The sequence below is a fragment of the Schistocerca piceifrons genome, chromosome 8 (genome assembly GCF_021461385.2).
Source record: "Schistocerca piceifrons isolate TAMUIC-IGC-003096 chromosome 8, iqSchPice1.1, whole genome shotgun sequence".
Lineage (NCBI taxonomy): Eukaryota > Metazoa > Arthropoda > Insecta > Orthoptera > Acrididae > Schistocerca > Schistocerca piceifrons.
This window is the reverse complement of record NC_060145.1, coordinates 292,817,466-292,827,501: the sequence shown is the minus strand read 5'-3', so window position 1 is coordinate 292,827,501 and position 10,036 is coordinate 292,817,466.

Genomic DNA, 10,036 nt, shown 5'->3' with positions numbered 1-10,036 from the left:
ATTTCATTGTCCTAGTATCACTCGTTTTTCGTGAGAGGCTTCTCATGTGACGAAACTTTAATTGTAGCCACCTTGTATACAACTAAATAGCTAACCCGGGGCACACTGTATAGGACCAGTTGTAGGTTGCCTATCTAACTGCTTCTGGAGACCACAAAATTTTAATTTTCAGTTCTTCATGCAGCTCTTTTCCGAATTTGAACATTTGAAGCGCTGCTATAATTTACTCATTAAAAGCTGTCATCTCACGTTCAAGATTTAACGAAGCAAGTCCACTATAACAGAAACTACGTTATATTTCTTGGGGCAGTCTAACCTACAGCGCGCAAATTACCCAAAATATATTCATCCATTATATCAGAGTGAGAGCACTTAGCGATTTCCAACAAACATTGCACATGATTTCAAACCTTTACGAAACGTTTTCTCGCTGCATACCCAACAAATGATGAAAGGAAAAAAGTTTATCGTTTGCACCAGTTTCGCTCTTCGTGCAGTAGAACTGCAACATCAGGCGCTGTGTTTTAATTTATTACTTTTTTACTTCTCACTCTACTCGCAACACATTTTGCAGAAGGTATCCACATATAACACTGAATGATCCTACAAAATTAATTCACTTTACGACACATATTTCAGGAGATATGACGTTTTATACATAGCAATTCGATTTTTTGAAGAATCGGGGTTGGGGGTTTACTGAAAATTCCCAAAAGTTCATTTTAGTTTCTAAAACGAGCTCCTAAAATATCGAACATTTCTGATGTCGTCGGTTCGTTCCATGGAATCCAATCCGCTCTTTTCCCCAGCATTACCTTCAAAAGGCGCGTGGTCTCAATTTCCGTAAAACTTGCTCTAAAATTTCCAGAGCGCCAAGCAATTACGGCGTGGCGCTGTAAAGAGAAAAAGCAATAACTTTATACATGTTCTCATTTCCGGAGAAATTTTTCATGTTATTTCCGCTATCTTAATATTATTCTTTATCATATTTATCGTTTATCACATTTTTTTCCATTGTGGCCGGCTTATCACTGGCGATTTTCGGAAGATTTCTGCATCTGTGATGTAATCACTGCTTCCGTAAAGCTATTTTCCTTTTTTCTGTTTATTTATTCTGATTGAGATGTCTTATCTCAGCTTTGTACTGCGATAAACCCAAATGACTAAACAGTTCACAACAACAGCGAAATAGCTATCCTGAACAAACCACATGTCCCCAACTTTAAAGCGATGTTGTGCAGTTTAACAGAATGGAATCGTATCCTGCACGAACGGAGCTCAAATCCCACTTTGGACATTCTGATTTAGGTTTTCCATAGTTTCCGTAACCCACGTCAAGAACTTATCAAGATGATTTCTTGGAAATGGCAGCTGCCAGTTTCCTGCACTCATCCTCCTCCAACAGACAGGACAATACACTATAATCTCCGATCCATTTGCTTCTTCTACACATCGAAAGCAATACTGCGAGGTACATTGATCTGCTTTAGGATGGGCTCTTCGTTGAGTCTCCCGTTTCCATATTCCGCGATACCTAATAAAATCTGCTCTGGCATATCGGATACTCGTCTGACAGTTCGTGCAATAGCTTCTGACGTCGTAGCAGCCAATATTGCTTATCGATTGCTTCGCACAGTTACCGCGAGTCATGACTATCACACAGTAGCCGCAATGGGCACTGTGCGCAGTTCTCAGTACACATATGATGTTACGTACCTAGGAATACCGATGAATCCCCTTGCTGTGCGTACGCATCCGCTACGGAGTAGCAGACTAAATCAGTGTTTTTTACAATTCTAGAAAGAGTGGGAAGTTGCTTTTGACTCCCTTGAGACACGAATTCTATCGACAGGGAAAAAGCGTTCGATTATTAGAAGTTGCTCAATATGTGTACTTTGACAGAAAAGATAGAAGAACGTCATCGAATATACACAAAAATGAAGCTTGAAAATAGGAAGTGAAACAAGTAGAGTCTATGAGCAAATATTTTTGCTTATCCTTTTACTGACAATTCATTGAAGACCGTTAAAATAAAACAGCTGAATCTAAGATAAATATTAACGCCATACACTGCACAGGGTGGGACAGAAGCCACGATCGGTTGGTTTTCAAGTAACTTAAAGTGTAGTTTGGTGGTTACGCGGATTGGGAAATATATTTTAGGTTGAAAATAATGTTCCCTGCCCGTAGTACGTCTGTATTCTGGCAGAGATCACTCGAATTACAACAATCTATTCAATAATTGCTATGAGTACAACAATACAGGCGTCACTCTGTGAAATTGTGCCATGTAATCGTGTTGTTTTGCTACAAAGGTGATACTGTTGTGAAAAATTTGTGTTGTAATGGCGGAAACAAGCAGATTCGCAGCTGAAGAACGTCTTCTTCTTAGCGTATGTTGCACAAAATGGAACTAACAGTGGGACATTATGATGCGATCAGGAAAACTTTTTTAATAGTTTCAAGAAAGGAGCCCCAACGTAGGCTAACCTCTATAAAGTTGAAAGAAAGGCCTTTGCAACTGGTTCTATTTCAGATTCACCATGCAGCCGAAGACAGAAGCAGTTGCCTATCGTCATTCAGCGGTTCCTGCTCGTTACGCAGCCATTGTCCATCAATATGGCTGTCGGTCTGCAGATGATTATGTGATAATCGAAACGGCCGCCTTTTAATAATCGTGTCTTGCGACCTAAACTATGTAACGATGTTGCTTTAATTTGCTATGAAAACGGTGCTGATAGACAATAAAAGCGGGTTAAAAGCTGTGAGCTATGTGGGGAAGTTAAACTTGCATTACTGCGCAACTGTTTCACCAGGTATCCAGTCTAGCTTACCAAATTCCCAACCAGACTAACATTAATTATAATCTTTTAATCGTCATACGACAACCGGTGATATATATATATATATATATATATATATATATATATATATATATATATAATCAGTTTATATTTGGAAATTTATTTTAACATTGATCATTGAAATTTCAGCATATTAAACTTGATTCATAACTGAACTGGTGCCTTATTTAGGATTGTGAAAATGTGAGTTTGTAATCTTACAGAACACATCAAATATGGAGCCAAGATTGGGAGACTGCATACAACACTGCATTCATGAAATAACACACGAAGAACGTTGAAACATATGCAAGAGGAAATTAACCACAACCAACCGATTCATTTTTCACCCAAAGATGTTACGTTCATAGCGCAATCCTGTCCGTCATGTAATTACCACACACTGGTATACTAAATTCATACTAACTCTCTGTGAAATCTTCCCCCACATACTTCACGTGGTCAACTTGGTTTACACAAAGAGTGTAACTCCACAATAATTTTGATAATTAAAATAAATTAGATCGAAAAGCAATTTACAAAAGAAAAACCTCGAACTGGTTACTATCCTCTTACTACTAACCTGACGCGTCAAACAATTGTATAAGCACGTGGTACTGGTCTCACAAAGTACACCCCACGTGGGTTGAACATAAAGAAAAGTTGCTATATTGAAAAATATTGTCAAGACGAGACGTTACAATCTCACGTACATTCGCATTTAAGATTGATGATCTTAGTTAGAGTTACTGATCAACACGTGGCTCCACTTTACTCACAAAGTAGTGACAAAGCAACTACTGGAAGATATTCTGAACTTCACACTCGAAATACACTGTGTTGCAATTTAAGATAACATTAGATATTTTAGAGCTAAACTTGAAATAAAGGTGATTAAATTTTCAGTTAGGCTGAACTTAAGAAATCCATTGTCCTACAGACTTAGCAGACACGCGCTTAGCCGGAGATCTTACCACTTCAGACGCTCGCCGCGGACAGACTGACTGGGCTCCTACCGAGCGTGCTAACAGATACAAACGGAAGTGACCAGAGAGGCAGCTTCCTATACCAACATGACAAGGGACGCTGGCGCTGGAATGACAAGCCTGTCCTTGGCTCGTGGTGGTGCAGTTTAGACAAAAATTTGTCAATCCCTTCAGTTCCTGTAAGAGAGAGAAATATATATTACCACTCTTGTCGATTGGTCCTGTCTGGTGTAACTTGAAAAAGAGAAAGACACACTCTGTTGAGGGATTAGTAAAACTTAATCCCTCAGCAGGTCAGGCCAACGCGTGGTTGGCCTGTGATGAGGTTGTTGGCCCAGTCCACGGATGAGCCGGTTGCGGGAGCGTCCCGTCTTCTCGTAGAACTTCCTGGCGATGGCGCGGAACCTGTCTCGGAGAGGCAGGATCCCGGTGTCCTCGTGGAGTTGGCGCGTCGAGAAGCGCCTCGGAAGATGCATAGCAGTCCTCAGGGCGCGGTTCTGTATCCGTTGCAGAGTCACAATGTGAGCATCTGCGGCTTTCCCCCAGACCACGGCCGCATACTCTAACAGTGGGCGAACCAATGTTATGTAAAGCGTGATGCCGTGTTGCGGTGGCAATGACGACTGCGGGTTTAGCAGCGGATACAGGGCGCGGAGGCGTCCTATTGCTCTCCCTTTCACATCACGGATGTGCCCATGAGCCCAAGGCGTCGCACCCGCGTTGGAGGCGGTTTCTCAGCACTTGGGCGTTCATGCTGCGGGTGAACAGGGCTGTATCATCAGCGTACAGCGCCAGTTCGACTCCTGCCACTTTCGGCGCGTCTGCAGTGTACAGGGAGTACAGCGAGGGGCCGAGAACCGACCCCTGCGGCACCCCTGCACGTATCTGCCGGTCTGTGGACGTACCGTCGTCAGCCCTCACGTGGAAGGTTCGTTCGGACAGGTACGACCGCAGCAGCGTCATGTGGGACGTCGATATCCCTTCTTCAAAAAGTTTGAACTCGAGTCCGTCGTGCCACACCGAGTCAAACGCTCGGGAGACGTCGAGGAACACTGTGCCAAAGAATTCCCTTGTTTCCAGTGCCCTCATCGCCGGTTCTACCACCCGCAAAAGCTGGTGGGAAGTGGCATGTTCTTCTCGAAATTCGTACTGCCCGTCCGGGATGATGCCCTCCTGGGTGACGTGTCGCATCAGTCTTCTCGCTTACAGCCTCTCGAAAACTTTCGAGAGGGACGGGAGTAGGCTGATGGGTCGGTAGCTCGATGCCTGGCGTGGGTCCTTGCCGGATTTCAGGATGGCCACGACCTCCGCGTGTTTCCACGCAGAGGGGTAGTCACCTGATCGGAGAATCTCGTTGACAACTTCGGCAAGTTGCCGGTGTAGGCCCGGCGGAAGGTTCTTCAGCAGAAGGTTTGTGGTGCCATCGCTGCCTCCAGCCTTCTTGGGGTTCAGCGAGCGAAGCTGCACAGCAACTTCCTCCTCCGTTATCGGCTCGATAACGTCGCCTTCCTCCCTTGCGGCGCGGAAGGTGGACCTGCCGTATGTGGTCGTCGTCGATGACGTCGGCCACCGGTGTGAAGTTTGCTGCAGAAGCGTCAGCCAGGACGCTGGCCTTCGCGTCAGGGTCGCTGACGAAGTCGTTCCCGACCTGTAAAGGCGGTATTAGCTGTCGCCGGTGTAGGAAGGACTTCACCACCATCCATGCACTGCCATCCTCAGGATTGAGGGTAGACACAAGGTCTTCCCATTCCTGGTTCCGGTGATGCTCGACTGCTGCCTTAATTTCCCGTCTCATGCGGTTTAATCAGCGCTTCGTGTCTGGTTGGCGAGTGAGCTGCCATTCACGAAATAGTCGGTTCTTCTCGGTGATCGCGTCCAGGATAGGGCGCGGTAGCTGTCGCGAGAAGTCTCGTGGTCCTTGGCGACGTCTCGGCGTGGCTTCCTCCGCTGCTCGGAATATTCTTCGGGTGAAGAATGCTAGGCCGGCGTCTGCCCCTACCACGGCGGGGTTTGGCGCGTCCTCGAGCAGTTCGAGGGCTTTCGTCTGAAAGCGCTCGGCGTCGAGCCTGCGATAGCTCGGACGGCTGTCTGGAAGAGAAGCTCCGGCCACGTCGAGGCCAAAAATGACCGGTACGTGGTCGGAGGAGAGGACGTTGCGCGTCTCGGCGGTCGCGAAGTGGCCGATGCCCTTCAGAAGAGCAATATCGAGCACGTCGGGCTGTCCCCGTGCAGGGACGGACAGGACCATACTAAGAATAGAAACCTCTCTGCTTTTAGAAAGCGTAGCTACCTGTTCCGACGTTGGTCCTACTGTTCTCTAGCAGACAGGCTTGTCAGCTACCCTCAAGCATGCAACTAGAAATACATTTGCTCATTCATCCTCTCACACAGAAGGGAAGGGGGATGACAGTATCTTATCATATACAGTATATAAAAGAAAGCGGATGTAGGTTCCGCATGAGACTGTGTGACATGAATTACATATAAACTGTGTTTTAAAGTGTAGTAGTGTGACAGATCGTTTTTGTTTATGTGTAAATGTAACACGTTTCACTGCTCAGTCTCTTCCCAGATAGTCAGAAAAAAATGGTTCAAATGGCTCTGAGCACTATGGGACTCAACTTCTGAGGTCATCAGTCCCCTAGAACTTAGAACTACTTAAACCTAACTAACCTAAGGACATCATACACATCCATGCCCGACGCAGGATTCGAACCTGCGACCGTAGCGGTCGCGCGGTTCCAGACTGTAGCGCCTAGAACGGCTCGACAGTAAATTTAGAGGAGGAATTTATCCGGTAAATGACAACAGATTTAAGAAATTAACATGAAAGGAATCCAACAGAGACCTTTCAGCTATTAGAACTAATTTCAAAGAAGACAGAGCGAACATGACAGCGACAATGAAGTCACTGACCACTTAAATGAATTATTGACTCGTTCATCAGCAAAAGAGACAAGCAAGCGGTAGGATGAGACGAACATTTCCAAAAGTTCATGCAACGTTGGATGAAAAAATGTTATTGTTATTTTCGACTCGGTAGCATCACTGCATTAGATCATGAAATGAATATGTGACGTGATTCGTGCGAGCAGTTACAGTACTTGCAGCTTCTACAAAATCAGCGGCTCGCCGAAAGGTTATGATGACAGATGAATATGCTGTGCATATTAGTTCATGGTCTCGAAATGTTTCCATCTGAGCGAAAGACAACCTTCAAAAACAATCAACTCTGCGCCAAGGATGATGGTCAACATAAAGAGAGAATTTTAAATATATATAAGAAATATGTTGAAACATTCGTAATTGTATTACTCCGTTCCTGCATATATCTTTTTCTGTTAAATACAATTTCGCCTAGAGCCAGGAGGTCGTTTCATGTTCCTATTTGCCCTTCATGATGTTTCTTGTTCCGACAAAGTAACGTTAAACATTTCCAATGGTGACTTCTGGCCCAACCTATACAATATATGCGGAAAACATTACTGTGGTGGCCGACAATGAAAAAGACATGCAGTGTAAGTTTTCTCAACACGGAACTTGATTGAACGTTACAGTGCTTATCCAGGTATAGTCCTACTGTAAGAGTTATGCCGATGCCATCTGCTGACAACTGAACTTGCACAGCCAGTTAGAGGGACATCTACAGTTTAACCTGGTCAATCAACCATGTTTTAACCTGTTTACTTATACAAATAACTGCCAGAGGTGAAGATGGGAGAAACACTGTTGAACTGGCCGTCGGTTGATTGCTAAAGCTTTGGATTTAACCACTTAGTACGCCTCCATATCTGATTGGTCAGCGTAGATGGCTGCCATGCGGAGGACTCCAGTTCGATTCCTGGTTCTGGCAGAGATTTTTCGTGGGTGGGAGGAATAGTGTGGACTGCACGGCCGGGAAAGTGGTGTGCTGACGACATGCCACTACATACCGCATTCGCATGACGCCACATGGTAGACGCCCCTTGGGCTTTCAAGGCTTGGCGAGAAGCTCTTTTATTTAATCACTTAGTCACCGAACCCCATAATACGTTAACGAAAATTTAGAAAACGTCAGAAGTGTAGTTCGGTACAATCGACCCTAAATTCGACTGCTAGTAAACCGAAGAAAATAAGCAAGTTGTAATATCAGAACTTACACAGATAAAACCCTTCTAACGTATTTACATTATCTGAGTATTATCATTAAAAGTCCTACTCACCATAGATAAAACACTGCTTATGGTAACTCATTCTGGTGCTGATGCAGAGACCAATGGAACAAACAGACGGTTCCTCTGCTCGACGATGACTGGGTTCGCGGAGTGAACGGCCACCTAGAAGCAGTCAAGAGGATAGCGAAATTCATCGTAAGCATGCTACAAGGGGCGGTGGAAATGATTGAGTGTGGGCAGCGGTTTTCTACTAAAGAGGTATGCATTGGACCTTGATGTCACTAGCGTCGACGGCGAGCGAAACGAATACGTCATTCTGCGACACCCAGTGCGCCGATCTCGGGCACGGTGAGAAAGAAACAGCCCTGAGCGGGCGCCACCGCCGTGGCTTCAGCACGAGGCTTCGTGTTTTCTGACCCTCGTTGAGACCTCGGCACCCTCACGCTGTAGTCCCGAGAAGAAGGTAGTGTGCCCGAGCGTCCAGATACTCAGGTGGCGATCAGAGATTCTGGGCCTGGAGATGCCCAGCTGCCAAGTTGTTCGACTACGATGAGTTCTTCAGTCGCGTTTAAATGCTGCTGCCACTTGCTGACTTGGTGGTAATAGCTCCTTGGTACAAAAAACGGGTCAGAACACTGTTGCAGAAACAACGAAACAAACATGCCAAATTCAGACAGACTCAAAATCCCCAACATTGGCGATCTTTTACAGAAGCTCGAAATTTAGCGCGGACTTCAATGCGAGAGGCTTATAACAGTTTTAACAACGAAACTTTGTCTCGAAACCTGGCAGAAAATCCAAAGAGATTCTGGTCGTATGCGAAGCATGTTAGCGGCAAGAAATAATCAATGCCTTCTCTGCGCGATAGCAATGGAGATACTATCGAAGACAGTGCTGCCAAAGCAGAGTTACTAAACACAGTCTTCCGAAATGCCTTCACAAAAGAAGACGAAGTAAATATTCCAGAATTCGAATCGAGAACAGCTGCCAACATGAGTAACATAGAAGTAAATATCCTCGGAGTAGTGAAGCAATTTAAATCACATAATAAAAGTAGTCTCCTGGTCCAGACTGTATATCAATTAAGTTTCTTTCGGAGTATGCTGATGCATTAGCTCCATACTTAACATTCATATACAAACGTTCGCTCGACGAAAGATCCATACTCAAAGACTGGAAAGTTGCGCAGCTCACACCAATATTCAAGAACGGTAGTAGGAGTGATCCACTAAATTACAGGCCCATATCGTTAACGTCTATATGCAGCAGGATTGTAGAACATATAATGTGTTCGAACATTCTGAATTGCCTCGAAGAAAACAGTCTATTGACACACAGTCAACATGGGTTTAGAAAACATCTTTCCTGTGAAACACAACTAGCTCTTTATTCACAAGAAGTGTTGAGTGCTATTGACAAGGGATTTCAGGTCGATTCTGTATTTCTGGATTTCCGGGAGGCTTTTGACGCTGTACCACACAAGCGGCTCGTAGTGAAATTACATGATTATGGAATGTCGTCTCATTTATGTGACTGGATTTGTGATTTCCTGTCAGGGAGGTCGCAGTTCGTAGTAATTGACGGAAAGTCATCGAGTAAAACAAAAGTGATTCCTGGTGTTCCCCAAGGTAGTGTTATAGGCCCTTTGCTGTTCCTTATCTATAGAAATGATTTGGGAGACAATTTGAGCAGCCGTCTTCGGTTGTTTGCAGATGACGCTGTCGTTTATCGATTAATAAAGTCATCAGAAGATCAAAACAAACTGCAAAACGATTTAGAAAAGATACCTGAATGGTGCGATAAGTGGCAGTTGACCCTAAATAACGAAAAGTGTGAGGTCATCCACAGAAGTGCTAAAAGGAACTCGTTGAACTTCGGTTAGACGATAAATCAGTCTAATCTAAAAGCCGTAAATTCAACTAAATACCTAGGCATTACAGTTACGAACAACTTAAATAGGAAAAAACACATAGAAAATGTTGTGGGGAAGGCTAACCAAAGACTGTATTTTATTGGCAGGGCACTTAGTAAACGTAACAGACCTACTAAGGAG